This window comes from Chiloscyllium plagiosum, unplaced genomic scaffold (assembly GCF_037043375.1).
Source record: "Chiloscyllium plagiosum isolate Xiang-an unplaced genomic scaffold, Cpla_swu_hap1 HiC_scaffold_4, whole genome shotgun sequence".
Taxonomy (NCBI): Eukaryota; Metazoa; Chordata; class Chondrichthyes; order Orectolobiformes; family Hemiscylliidae; genus Chiloscyllium; species Chiloscyllium plagiosum.
In genome coordinates this window covers 146,419,587-146,434,024 of record NW_028270142.1, presented here as the reverse complement: position 1 = coordinate 146,434,024, position 14,438 = coordinate 146,419,587, and the positions used below count along the sequence as shown (strand labels likewise).

Here is a 14,438-nt window from a genome sequence, read left to right as displayed (position 1 = left end):
GATAGTGGATTTTCTAGCAAACAGAAAGTAGGTGTAAATAGATCGATTTCTGGTTGATAAGATATAACAAGTAGTGTCCCTCGAGAGCAGTACCGGGGTCTCAACTGTTTAGAATTTATCTAAATTTTGGATGAAAGGACAGATGTTTTGATAGATAAATTTATTGATGCCATAAAGTTAGGTAGGAAAGTGAAGAGGACATGAGGTTTGAAAAGGCAGGACCTGCATGGTAACATCAGTGGATTTAGGAACTAAACCTGTGCAGTTGATATCACTCTACATTATGAACTAGCTGTCTAGCCAACTGAGCCAAATGACGCTCCCCTGCCCCCTCCCCTTCCCCAGGATATATTGAAAAGGCTACAAACATATATAGATAGATTAAGTGAGTGAGTAAAAATCTGGCAAATGGAATACAATGTGAAAGATGTGAAATTGTCCATTTTGTCAGGAAGAATAAAAATGACGCATATTATCAAAATGGTGTGAGAGTGCAGAACTCAGAGATGGTATCGCAGTGCTCGAACTGAAAAGCTTAGTTTGCAGGTGCAGCGTGTAATTACGAAAGTTAATAGAATGTTTTCATTTATCACAAAAGGAAGTCAATACAAAAGGAGGGAAACTATCTCTCACTTATAAGGGCATTGGTGGGACCACATCTGTGGTATTGTGCACAATATTGGTCTAGGAAGCATGTAAAAGTATTGGAAGCAGTTTAGAGATGGCTGATTAAGCCAATAGCTGCAATGATTGCATTGTCTTGAAGGATCTTGACAAGGGAGATGTGATAAGGGTATTTCCTCTTGTGAGAGAATCTCGAACTGGGGTCACTGTTTAAAAGTAAGGGAATGCCATTTGAGATAGGGACGAGGAGAAATTTTTCCTATCAGAGGCTTGTGAGTTTTTCAAACTCTTTTTCCTGAAAGAGTGGAAGCAAAGTTGTTGAATTATTTTAAGGCAGAAGTAGATTGATTCTTGATGAGCAAAGGGAGTGAAAGGTGATTTGGTTTGGTGGAAATGCAGAGTATTCAAATCAGCCATTGTTTTATTGACTGGTAAAGGAGGTTCAAGGGCCCGAGTGCCTACACATGCTCCTGATTCCTACATTCATATGTTCACATGGAGCCTTGTCAACCCAGAAATTAGCCTTCTGTTTATTTTCATTCTATCCTTATCCTTTAAGAATTCTGGTGATCCAGTTAGGTTTTTAATAGCAACCTGCAAGTTTCCCTGGTGAATTTTCATCCTGCTAGCCCACAAATTTGCAGCTTTATTCAATCCATTTTCACAATTTGCTTTAAACACCAAAGATCAGACTTGCAACCATTTACTTCCCTCTCCATTTTACACTCAGTAAAAAAAGCTCAGTCACTTCCCCTTTCCTGGTCCTGTTTCCTCATTTTGAAACTTTTTCTCCTGGCATTTGGTTGATTTCAATCACACCTCCCCATCAGCTCCACAACTTCCTGATGTTAATAACATCATTGACTCTCACAGCATTGAAGGACACCATTCAAGCCCTTCTAGTCTGTGCCGGCTGTTTGAAAGAACTATTCAATTAGTTCAAATCTACTGCTCTCTCCTCAGAATTGCTTTGTGCATATTTCATCTTAAAGCACTTCTCTAGTTCCTTTTGAAAGTTACCATTGAATCTGATTTCATTTCCCTTTTGAAGAATCCATTCCAGCTCAGAGGAATTCACTGCGTAAGACTCCCCATCCTACTCTTTATGCAGTTGCCTTAAATCTGGGTCCTTCGGTTAGCAGATCTCCAGCCAGTGGAAACAGTTTCTTTTTATCTTTCATTACAATTCAAGATTTTTAATAATTCTACTAAATCTTTCATTAGGTTTCTCTGATTTAAGCAGAATGATCCCAGCTTTTCCAGTTACTCCATTAATGTTTTTGTTCACTTTGCTGGCTGGGCCAACATTTATTGCCTGTCGCTAGTTGCCCTTGAGAATTTGATGGCAAGCTGCCTTCTTGAACAGCCACAGTCCATGTATTGTAAGTAGACCCACAATACCCTTAGGGAGGAAATTCTAGGATTTTGGCCCAACACTGCTGAAGGAACAGCGTAATACTTCCAGGTCAGGATGGTGAGTGGCTTGGAGGGGAATATGCAGATGGTGGTGTTCCCATGGATCTGCTGCCCTTGTCCTTCTAGATGGGGCTTGGAAGGTGTTATGTAAGGATCTTTGGTGAATAACTACATTGCATTTTGTTGATGGTGCACCCTGCTGCTACTGAAAGTCAGTGGTAGAGTAACTGCAAGTTTGTGGTGCCAGTCAAGCAGGCTGCCTTTCCCTGGATAGGGTCAGGATTCTTGAGTGTTGTTGAAGCTGCGCTCATTCAGGAAAGTGGGAAGTATTCCACCATACCTCTGACTTGTGCCTTGTAGATGGTTGACAGGCTTTGGGAGTCAAGAGATGAGTTACTCATTGCAGTATTCTGAACCTTTAACCTCTCTTTTTTCTGCATTTATATGACTAGTTCAGTTCAGTTTCTGATGAATGGTAACCCCTAGAATACTAGCAGTAGGGTATTCAGTGATGGTAACACCATTGAATGTCAAGGGGTGGTGGTTAGATTGGAGATGATCATTACCTGGTATTTGTATGGCATGGAAGTTACTTGCCATGTTTCTGGATATTGTCCAGGTCTTGTTGCATTGGACATGAACTGTTTCATTATCTGGGGAGTCACAAGTGGTGCAAAACATCTTCACTTCTGACCTTATGATGGAGGAAAGGTCATTAATGAAGCATTTAAAGATGGTTGGACCGAGGACATAATCCTGAGGCGCTCTCACAGAGATGTCCTGAAGCTGAGATGACTGACCTCCAACCAACACAATCATCTTCCTACGTGCCAGGTATGACTCCAACCAGCAGAGTTTCCCCAATGATTCATAATCCTCCTTGATGCCACACTTGGTCAAATGCGGCTTTGATGTCAAGGACAGTCACTTTTATCTCCCCTCGGGATTTCAGCTTTTCTGTCCATGTTTGAACCAAGGCTGTAATGAGATCAGGAGTTGAGTGGCCCTGGCTGAACCCAAGCTGGGTGTCACTGATCATGTTATTGCTAAGCAACTACTGCTTGATAGCACTGTTGATGGCATCTTCCATCACTTTACAGAGCAGACTGATGGGGCGGTAATTGGCTTGGTTGGATTTGTCCTGGTTTTATGTACAGGACATACCTGGACAATTTTCCACATTGTCAGGTAAATGCCAGTGTTGTAGCTGTACTGGAACAGCTTGACTAGGGGTGTGGCTAGTTCTGTACTATTGTGGTACTATTGTCATAATATTGTCAGGGCCCATTGCCTTTGCAATATTCGGTGCCTCCATCCATTTCTTAATATCAGGTGGAGTGAACCAAATTATCTGAAGACTGGTATCTGTGATGCTTTGGACTTCTAGAGGAGGCTGAGATGGATCATCCACTTGGCACTTCTGGCTGAAGATTGCTTCAAAGGTTTAGCCTTATCTTTAGCACTGATGTCCCTTCCATCATTGAGCATGGGGATAGATTGTGGAGCCTGCTCTTAAGTTGTTTGATTGTCCAAAACCATTCACAACTGGATGTGGCAGGACTGTGGAACTTAGATCTGATCAATTGGTTGTTGGATCGTTTAGCTCTGTCTATCAGTTGCTGCTTATACTATTTGGCATGCACGTAACCCTGTTTGGTAAGGACATCAGGTTGACACCTCATGTTTTAATTATGCCTGCTACTACTTATGGCATGCCCTCCTGTACTGGCCATTGAAGCAGAGTTGTCCCCTGGCTTGATGGTAATGGTTGAGTGGGGGATATGCTGGGCCATGAGGTTACAGATTTTGCTGCTTTTGATGCTGTACAGTGCCTCATGGATGTCCAGTCTTGAGCTGCTAGCTCTTTTTGAGGTCCATCCATTTAGCACGGTAATAGTGCCGCACAAAACGATGTAAGGTATTATTAATGTGATGGCGGGACATCATCTCCACAGGGACAATGTGGTGGTCACTCTTATCGATACTGTCATGGACTGATATATCTGCAGCGACAAATTGGTGAGGATAACATCAAGTATTTTTCCCTCGTCTTGGTTGCCAAGTTTCCTGCCACAGTCTAGCAGCTTGTCCTTTAGGGCCTGACCAGCTCCAGCGGTAGTACACTAGTCTTGGTGGTGGACATTGCAATCCCCCCACCCAGAGCACATGTTTGTGTCTTTGCTATCTTCAGTGCTTTCTCCAAGTGTTGTTCAACATGGAGGAAACACAGAATCATAAGCTGAGGGAGAATGGTATGTGATAATCAGTAGGAGGTTTCCTTGCCCATGTTTGACCTGATGCAGTGAGACTTTTATTGAGGTCCAGAATCAATGTTAAGCTCTCCAAGGACAACTCCTACATGACTGTATACAATTGTGCCTCCACCCCAGCTGAGTCTGTCTTGTTGGTGGGACAGGACATTACCAGGGATGGCATAGTGGTGTCTGGGACATTACAAGGTATGATTCCATGAGTGTGACTATATCAGGCTGTTTAACTAGTCTGTGAGACTGCTCTCCCAATATTGACACTAGCCTCTAGATGTTAATAACTTTGCAGGGTCAACAGGGCTGTTTTTGCTATTATCATTCCTAGGTAAATACGAGGTGGTCTATCTGGTTTCATTTCTGTTTTGAGACCTCATAGTGATTGATACAATCAATTTACAGAACAGTTGCTATGCATTTGAAATCACACGAAGGCCAGACCAAGTAAGGATGGCAGATCTCCTTCCCTGAAGGACATTAGTGAACCAGATGGGAGGCAATGGTGTAGTGGTATTATTGTTGAGCTGCTAATCCAGAGACCAAGGTAATATTCTGAGGAATCGGGTTTGAATCCTGCCCTAGCAGATAGTGGAATTTGAATTCAATAAAAATCTGGAATTTATGGTCTAATATTGACCATGACTCCATTATCAATTTTTGGGGAAACCCCATCTGGTTCAGTAATGTCCTTTTAGAGAAGGAAATGGCCATCCTTACCTGGTCTGGACTAGATGTGATTCCAGACCCACAGCAACGTGGTTGACTCTTATCTGCTCTTTGGGCCATTAGGATCAGGCAGTAAATGCTGGCCTGGTCAGCGATGTCTACATCCTGTGATATTTTTTTAAAATGGTGTTTTCCTGACAATTGGCAATGGTTTCATGGTCATCATTAGATTCTTAATTCCACCATCACCAGAAACTCGGGTCACTTGATTAATAGTCCAGCTAATACAACTAGGCCATTGGCTTCCCTTAAGTGAAGTCCCTCCTGTCTTTGTTTTTTTTTAAATTCCTGTCAAAGATGTGAGTGTAAGTGGCAAAACCAACATTATTACCCATCCCTAATTCTTTTTGCGTAGCTGGTCGTCAGCTGCCTTCTTGAGCTGCTGTAAACTCACAATGCCCTTACAGAGGAAGTTCCACAATTTTCACTTAGTGACTCGTAAGGAATAACGATATATTTCCAAGTCAGGATGGTGGTTGGCTTGGAGTAAAACTTGCAGATGATGATGTTCCTATAGAACATAGAACATTACAGTGCAGTACAGGCCTTTGGCCCTCGATGCTGCGCTGACTTGTGAAACTAATCTGAAGCCCATCTAACCTAGACTACTCCATTTTCATCCATATGTCTATCCAGTGACCATTTAAATGCCCTTAAAGTTGGCCACTCCGATGTATCTACTGGTCTTGTCCTTCTAGATGGTAGTGGCCATTGGCATGGAAAGTGCATTTGAAAGAGCCATGTGAGACGCTACAGTGAATCATGTATTTAATATTGGTGTAACTGTGTGGTGATAGTAGAAAGAGCAAATGTTGAAGCTTGTGGATGTGGTGCCAATCAATGACTGCATTGTCTTGAATGGTGTCAACTTCTTGAATGTTATCAACCTCTTGAATTGGGTCTTGTAAATGTCGGACAGGTTTTGGAGAGTGAATTGCTACAGGATTCCTAGTCTCTGACCTGCTTTTTAAACTGTTGTATTTATATGGCTGGTGCAGTACAGTACCTGGTCTTTGTCATCCCCCAGGATGTTGATAGTGGGGGGTTCAGTATTGGTGATGCCACTGGATGCCTAGGAGAGATGTCATATTTACTCTTATTGGAGAAAGGCATTGTCTGGCACTTGTATGGTTTGAAAGTAATGTGTTATTCATGATTTGTTGTGATTGGAGGTTATACCAAGTGAGCAGGTGACTTTGGTTCTCAGGTTCCCAAATCTCTCAAGCCCCCCACTTCAAAAAACATAGAACATTACAGCGCAGTACAGGCCCTTCGGCCCTCAGTGTTGTGCCATCCTGTCATACCAATCTGAAGCCCATCTCACCTACACTATTCTATGTATGTCCATAAGCCTGTCCAATGACGACTTAAATGCACTTAAACTTGGTGAATCTACTACCGTTGCAGGCAAAGCATTCCATGCCCTTACTACTCTCTGAGTAAAGATTTTTTTTTTGCTCCCTCTCTGACTCAGGGCTTGTTTCTGAGCAGACACACACTTGTGTGTAAGGGGCCTGCAACACTGCAGAAGCCTCCTGCTTCCCCCTCCCCCCCCCCCGACCCCCATCAACGGGATTGACACAGCGAGCACTTGCTAAGTCTAGGCAGCTGCCCATCACGTGTGAGCTCCTTCCCCCACCCCACCCTCTCCCCCCTCAACCCTGTCCAAACCTGCCTCCCATCCATCTCCGCACAGAGAGAGCAAGAGATCCATCATTTGGAGATGGTGCCTGGACTCCCATCGATGTCCAGGACTGTTCTCAGCAGTATTTCAGTAAGCCGAGATCATTTCAGTCTGGGTCTGCCGTGACTCGGATTGACCTTAAGACCATAATATGTAGCAGCAGAATTAGATCATTTGGTCCATTTATTTTGTTCTGCCATTTGATCCTGGCTGATATATTTCAAAAACCTGGTGCTGGAAAAACACAGCAGGCCAGGCAGCATCAGAGGAGCAGGAGAATCGACGTTTCGGGCATAAGCCCTTCTTCAGGAATGAGGCTGGTGTGCCAAGCGGGCTGAGATAAAAGGTCGGGGGAGGGAACTTGGGGTAGGGGCGCTGGGAATATTATAGGTGGAAGGAGGTGAGATGAGGTGGGGGAAGGGGAAATGAGGAAGCTGGAGAAATCTACCTTCATCCCGTGTGGTTGGAGGGTTCCTAAGCGGAAGATGAGGTGCTCTTCCTCCAGGTGTCGTGTTGCCATGGTCTGGCGATGGAGGAGGCCAAGGACCTGCATGTCCTTGGTGGAGTGGGAGGGGGAGTTAAAGTGTTCAGCCATGGGGTGGTTGGGTTGGTTGGTCCGGGTGTTCCAGAGGTGTTCCCTGAAACATTCCGCAAGGAGGCGGCCTGTCTCCCCAATATAGAGGAGGCCACATCGGGTGCAGAGGATACAGTAAATGATGTGTGTGGAGGTGCAGGTGAATTTGCGACGGATATGGAAGGATGCATTGGGGCCTTGGAGGGAGGTGAGGGGGGAGGTGTGGGCGCAAGTTTTGCACTTCTTGCGGTTGCAGGGGAAGGTGCCGGGAGTGGAGGTTGGGTTGGTGGGGGGTGTGGATCTGACGAGGGAGTCACGGAGGGAGTGGTCTTTACGGAATGCTGATAGGGGTTGGGGAGGGAAATATATCCCTGGTGGTGGGGTCCGTTTGGAGGTGGCAGAAATGACGACGGATGATACGATGTATCCAGACGTTGGTGGGTGAGGACCAATATTGTTCTGTCCTGTTGGCGATTGGAGGGGTGGGGTTCAAGGGCGGAGGAGCGGGAAGTGGAAGAGATGCGATGGAGAGCATCGTCGACCACGTCGGGGGGGAAATTGCGGTCTTTGAAGAAGGACGCCATCTGGGTTGTTCGGTATTGGAACTGGTCCTCCTGGGAGCAGATGCAGCGGAGGCAAAGGAATTGGGAATATGGGATGGCGTTTTTGCAGGGGGCAGGGTGGGAGTCGGTCAATTTGTAGTAAATGTCCGTGTTGAGTCGGTCGCCCGAGATAGAAATGGAGAGGTCTAGGAAGGGGAGGGAGGAGTCTGAGACGGTCAAGGTAAATTTGAGGTCTGGGTGGAAGGTGTTAGTAAAGTGGATGAACTGTTCAACCTCCTCGTGGGAGCACGAAGTCGCACCAATGCAATCATCGATGTTGTGGAGGAAAAGCTGGGGGGTGGGGCCAGTGTAGCTGCGGAAGATCGACTGTTCCACATATCCGACGAAGAGGCAGGCATAGCTGGGGCCTATGCGGGTGCCCATGGCTACTCCTTTGGTTTGGAGGAAGTGGGAGGATTGGAAGGAGAAGTTGTTATGAGTGAGGACCAGTTCAGTCAGTCGAAGGAGGGTGTCAGTGGAAGGGTAATGGTTGGGTCGGTGGAAGAGGAAGAAGCGGAGGGCTTGGATGCCTTCGTGATGGGGGATGGAAGTGTATAGGGACTGGATATCCATCGTGAAGATAAGGCGTTGGGGGCCGGGGAAGCGAAAATCATGGAGGAGGTGGAGGGCGTGGGTGGTGTCCCGAATGTAGGTGGGGAGTTCTTGGACTAAGGGGGACAGGACAGTGTCGAGGTATGCAGAGATGAGTTCGGTGGGACAGGAGCAGGCTGAGACAATGGGTCGGCCGGGGCAGTCGGGTTTGTGGATTTTGGGCAGGAGGTAGAAGCGGGCGGTGCGGGATTGTGGGCCTGTGAGGTTGGAGGCGGTGGATGGGAGATCCCCTGAGGTGATGAGGTTATGGATGGTCTGGGAGATGATGGTTTGGTGGTGGGGTCATGGTCAAGGGGGCAGTAGGAGGAGGTGTCCATGAGATGGCGTCTAGCTTCAGCGGTGTAAAGATCGGTGCGCCAAACTATCACCGCGCCTCCCTTGTCTGCCGGTTTGATGGTGAGGTTGGGGTTGGAGCTTATGCCAATACAATCATCGATGTAGCGGAGGAAAAGGTGGGGGGTGGTGACAGTTTAGCTGCGTTACGCCAATACAATACAATACGAGGAGGTTGAACAGTTCATCCACTTTACTAACACCTTCCACCCCGACCTCAAATTTACCTGGACCATCTCAAACACCTCCCTCCCCTTCCTAGACCTCTCCATTTCTATCTCGGGCGACTGACTCAACACAGACATTTACTACAAACCGACCGACTCCCACAGCTACCTAGATTACACCTCCTCCCACTCTGCCCCCTGTAAAAATGCCATCCCGTATTCCCAATTCCTTTGCATCCGCCACAGCTCACCTTGTGTGAAAAATTTGCCCCTTAGGTCCTTTTTAAATCTTTCCCCGTTCATCCTAAACCTATGCCCTCCAGTTCTGGACTCCCCCAATACAGGGAAAAAAAACCTTGTCTATTTACACTATCTATGCCCCTCATGATTTTATAAACCTCACCGCTCAGCCTCCGACACTCCGGGAAAACAGCCCCAGCCCATTCAGCCTCTCCCTATGGCCCAAATCCTCCAACCCTGGCAACATTCTTGTAAATCTTTTCTGAACCCTTTCAAGTTTTACAACATCCTTCCTATGGGAGGGAGACCAGAATTGCTCACAGTATTCCAAATCCTTCAAAACTCCATTGACTACAGAGATAGAGTCCTCAATTGCTCCTCATATGATGAACCCTTCATCCCCGTGATCATTCTTGTAAGCCTCCTCTGGACCCCTCTAACGCTAGCATGACCTTCCTTAGATACGGGGCACAGAACTCACCATATTCCAAAATATAGGCAGCATGGTGTCTCAGTGGTTATCACTGCCGCCTCACTGTGTCAGGGACCTGGCTTCAATTCCACTGCCTGAGCGACTGTCCGTGTGGAAGCTTGCACATTCTCCTTGTGTTTCTTATGTGGGTTTTCTCTGGGTGCTCCAGTTTCATTTCACAGCCCAAAGGTGTGCAGATTAGAGTGGATTGGTCATGCTAAATTGCCCCTAGTGTCCAGGGCTGTGCAGGCTACGTGGATTAGCCATGGGAAATGTAGGGCTACAGAGATAGGGGAGGAGATGTGGTCAGGGTAGGATCCTAGTTAAAAACAAGGGCTGCAGATGCTGGAAACCAGATTCTAGACCAGAGCGGTGCTGGAAAAGCACAGCAGCTCAGGCAGCATCCGAGGAGCATGAAAATTGACGTTTCGGACAAAAGCCCTTCATCAGGAATAGAGCCTGTTTGGAGGGTTGGTGTATACGCAATGGGCCAAATGGCCTCCTTTCACATTGTAGGGATTCTATTCTATTCCAAATATAGGCTCTGATCAGAGCCTTGTACATCCTCAGCAGTTCATCTCAGCTGTTGTATTCTAACCCTCTTGAAATTAATGCCAACATTGCATTGCATTGTATTGATAGTCTTTTGCCTTCTGGCTCCCTCCCTTCTTAAACAGGGGTGTTACATTACCCATTTGCCACCCCTCTGGGTCTTGCTGCCACATCTCTGTGATACCCACAGTATCACACCTGCCAATTTCAATCTGCATCCCCCTTCTCATAGTTGTCCCCTTATTGGCTGTGCTTGAAGTTAGATCCCTGACCCTTTCCATAGTCCGTGTCTTGTTATTTGTTCTGGAAACTTTAATAACCTTTGCTGAGCATCCCACACCCCCACACCCCCTTTAAATTTCTCCATAGTTCAAGCAACTGAACGCACTCCCCCCTTCCCCCCCCCAACCTCAGTGTTCGGTTTAAAGTGCTATCCAAAGCCCTGGTTATGCGATTAGTCCCAGCATGGCTCAGGTGCAGCCTGTCCCACTGGAAGAGCTCCTTCTTTCCCCAGCACTGCTGCCAATTTCCCATGAATTCAAACCCGTTTCTCCTAACCAAATCTGGAGCAACCCATTTATCTCTTTAATCTTGTGGAGAGCCTTTGGTCACAGAAAACAGTGTCTATTCCCTGACTATGCTATCCCCGATTACAATTACATTTGTCTTTTCTCTCTTCCTTGAATGGCTCCCTGTACTATGGTGCTATGGTCAGTTTGCTCATCCTTCCTACAGCCACCATTCTCATCCACACAGGAAACAATGGACTAGCTCAAAGGCTGAGGCTCCTTCAGCACTACCTCCTGGATCCTTCCACCTGCCTCTTCTGTCCCTGACTACTGACTGGATTCGAGTTAGTGAATCTGAGGGGTGTGACTGCCTCCTGAAACACTGCACCCAGATAACCCCTTCCCTGATGTGTTGCAGTGTTTGAAGCTCAGACTCCAGCTCATCAACTCTGAGCCAGAGTTCCTCAAGCAACCAGCATTTGCTACAGATGTAGTCACTGAACCATAATAGGGTCCACCCCCATCTTCCATATCATGCAGGTACAACACATCATCTGGCCTGCATCTCTATTTTAATTAGTTTGTTCTTAATATGATATGAAAACTTTTTTTTTTGCTGGTCTTGTAATTTACAGCCTGCAAATATTTACCTTATTTACTTTTAATCTGAAAGTATCATATAAAAGGTAGTCAAATTAGTAGCTGTCACCAGTCGATGAACTTATGGTTCAACTATCATGTCAATTCTTTGTGATGGGCACCTGATCCTGGGCTTCAATTTATCCTGTTAAAGAAAAACTATCAAACTGTGAGCCAAAAAAAAGGCAGAAAGCACCTCTTCCCCTTTGCAGTGAATTCCCAGATTGCCTTCAAATTCACCAAATTATAAACTCATTTGGGCTGTGTCTCACTGTGGATAGGATCACTCCTTCCTGCCAGTGTGAAGGTTATTGAGATTGATATGCATTAGTTACATTATTGTTGTATCACGTGATTAACAGAACAATGTATGGTGAATTAGGTTGGCCCCAGCTATGCCTGTCTCTTTGTTGGCTACATAGAACAGTCGATCTTCCGTAATTACACCAGCACCATTCCCCACCTCTTCCTCCGCTACATTGATGACTGCATTGGCACCACCTCGTGCTCCCGCGAGGAGGTTGAGCAATTCATCAACTTCACCAACACATTCCACGCTGACCTTAAGTTTACCTGGATCATCTCTGACACCTCCCTCCCCTGCCTGGACCTCTCCATCTCCATTAATGACGACCGACTTGACACTGATATTTTTTACAAACCCACCGACACCCACAGCAACCTGGATTACACCTCTTCCCACCCTACCTCTTGCAAAAATGCCATCCCGTATTCCCAATTCCTCCGCCTCCTCCCAGGAGAACCAGTTCCACCACAGAACACACCAGATGGCCTCCTTCTTTAGAGACCGCAATTTCCCTTCCCACGTGGTTAAAGATGCCCTCCAACGCATCTCGTCTACATCCGGCACCTCCGCCCTCAGACTCCACCCCTCTAACCATAACAAGGACAGAACACCCCGGTGCTCACCTTCCACCCTATCAACCTTCGCATAAACCAAATCATCTGCCGACATTTCCGCCACCTCCAAAAAGACCCCACCCCCAGGGATATATTTCCCTCCCCCACCCCTTTCCGCCTTCCGCAAAGACCGTTCCCTCCGTGACTACTTGGTCAGGTCCACGCCCTTCTACAACCCACCCTCCCATCCTGGCACCTTCCCCTGCCACCGCAGGAACTGCAAAACCTGCGCCCACACCTCCTCCCTCACCTCCATCCAAGGCCCTAAAGGAGCCTTCCACATCCACCAATATCATTTATTGTATCCGTTGCTCCCGATGCGGTCTCCTCTACATTGGGGAGACTGGGCGCCTCCTAGCAGAGCGCTTTAGGGAACATCTCCGGGACACCCGCACCAATCAACCACACCGCCCTGTGTCCCAACATTTCAACTCCCCCTCCCACTCTGCCGAGGACATGGAGGTCCTGGACCTCCTTCACCGCCGCTCCCTCACCACCAGACGCCTGGATGAAGAACACCTCATCTTCCGCCTCGGAACACTTCAACCCCAGGGTATCAATGTGGACTTCAACAGTTTCCTCATTTCCCCTTCCCCCACCTCACCCTAGTTCTAAACTTCCAGCTCAGCACTGTCCCCATGACTTGTCTGGGTTTGTCCTACCTGCCTATCTTCTTTTCCACCTATCCACTCCACCCTCCTCCCTGACCTATCACCTTCATCCCCTCCCCCACTCACCTATTGTACTCTATGCTACTTCCTCCCCACCCCACCCTCCTCTCATTTATCTCTCCACCCTTCAGGCTATCTGCCTTTATTCCTGATGAAGGGCTTTTGCCCGAAACATCGATTTTACTGCTCCTCGGATACTGCCTGAACTGCTGTGCTCTTCCAGCACCACTAATCAAAAATATGGTGGATTAGATAAAGCTTAAAAATCACACAACACCAGTTTATAGTCCAACGGGTTTAATTGGAAGCACTAGCTTTCGGAGCGATGCTCCTTCATCAGGTGGTTGTGGAGGACACAATTGTAAGACACAGAATTTATAGCAAAAGTAGCAAAAGTTTACAGTGTGATGTAACTGAAATTATACATCGAAAAAGACCTTGATTGTTAAGTCTGTCATCTGTTAGAGTGACCATGTTAGTTTCCCTTTTTTTCATATGTAAATCACAAAGGTTTTTTTAAAAGTTACATTCTCAGGTTAACTGTAGCAATTGGTGTCAGCCTAGATATGTTGAAGGTGTTAGCCCCCTGTGTGCTGCTGTCTGTGCCATAATGTTTAGACTGATTCTAATCTAAAAAAGAATTAACAGAATCTTAGATGGATTCATGCAGTTTTTGAGCAAAGTACAATGTAACTCTGCAAGTACAAATTCACCCACAAACATATGTGTGCATGTGGGTTTATGTGTGTGTGGGGGGTGGGGGTTGTGAGTGTCTGTGAGAGAGAGTGTATATGCATGTGTGTGAGTGTAAGAAGCTCTAAGTCTGTGAGAGGATGCATGTGTGAGTGAGGGAGTGCGTGTGTCTGTGTAGAGGAGTGTCTGTGTGTGTGTGTGTGTGTGTGTGTGGGGGTAAGAGTGCCTCTGTGTGTGTGTGTGTAGGAGTGTCTGTGTGTGTATATAGTGCGATGGGGTCACCTGTAATGTGACATGAACCCAAGGTCCCGGTTGAGGCCCTCCCTATGGGTACCGAACTTGATCTTTTTTCACTCCTGTGATTCCTTTCTTTCGATGTTTCCATTTGATATTACCTGGACTTTGTGTTCAAATTCCTCTGGCATTTGTTAGTCTCATCTTATCTAGGCCTTGGCATGGATTTCTGAAGTAGTCTGTGCGCATATGCAACAAGACCTGGGACGTCTCCAGCCTTGCTTTGATAAGTGGCAAGTTACCATTCGCAGTAATGAGGCACATTTCTACTCCATCAATGCTGCAGGTCTTCTGATCAAACATTAGATCAAAGAGGTCTATTTGGTGTCAAAACATCAATACTGCTTCCAAACCACATCCAGGTCAGTGTCTGCATACACAACAACTATGATCTTTTTGTTAATATCCAAGCTCAAAGCATGTGAATACTCGTCATTCCACA

General features: G+C 46.5%; 1 long non-coding RNA gene across 1 annotated transcript in view; it reads left to right on the top strand.

Moving 5' to 3' along the window:
- LOC148150499 (uncharacterized) overlaps positions 1 to 14,438 on the top strand; it is a 171,391-nt gene that overhangs the window by 61,237 nt on the left and 95,716 nt on the right. The gene's annotated exons all lie outside the window — the stretch shown is intronic.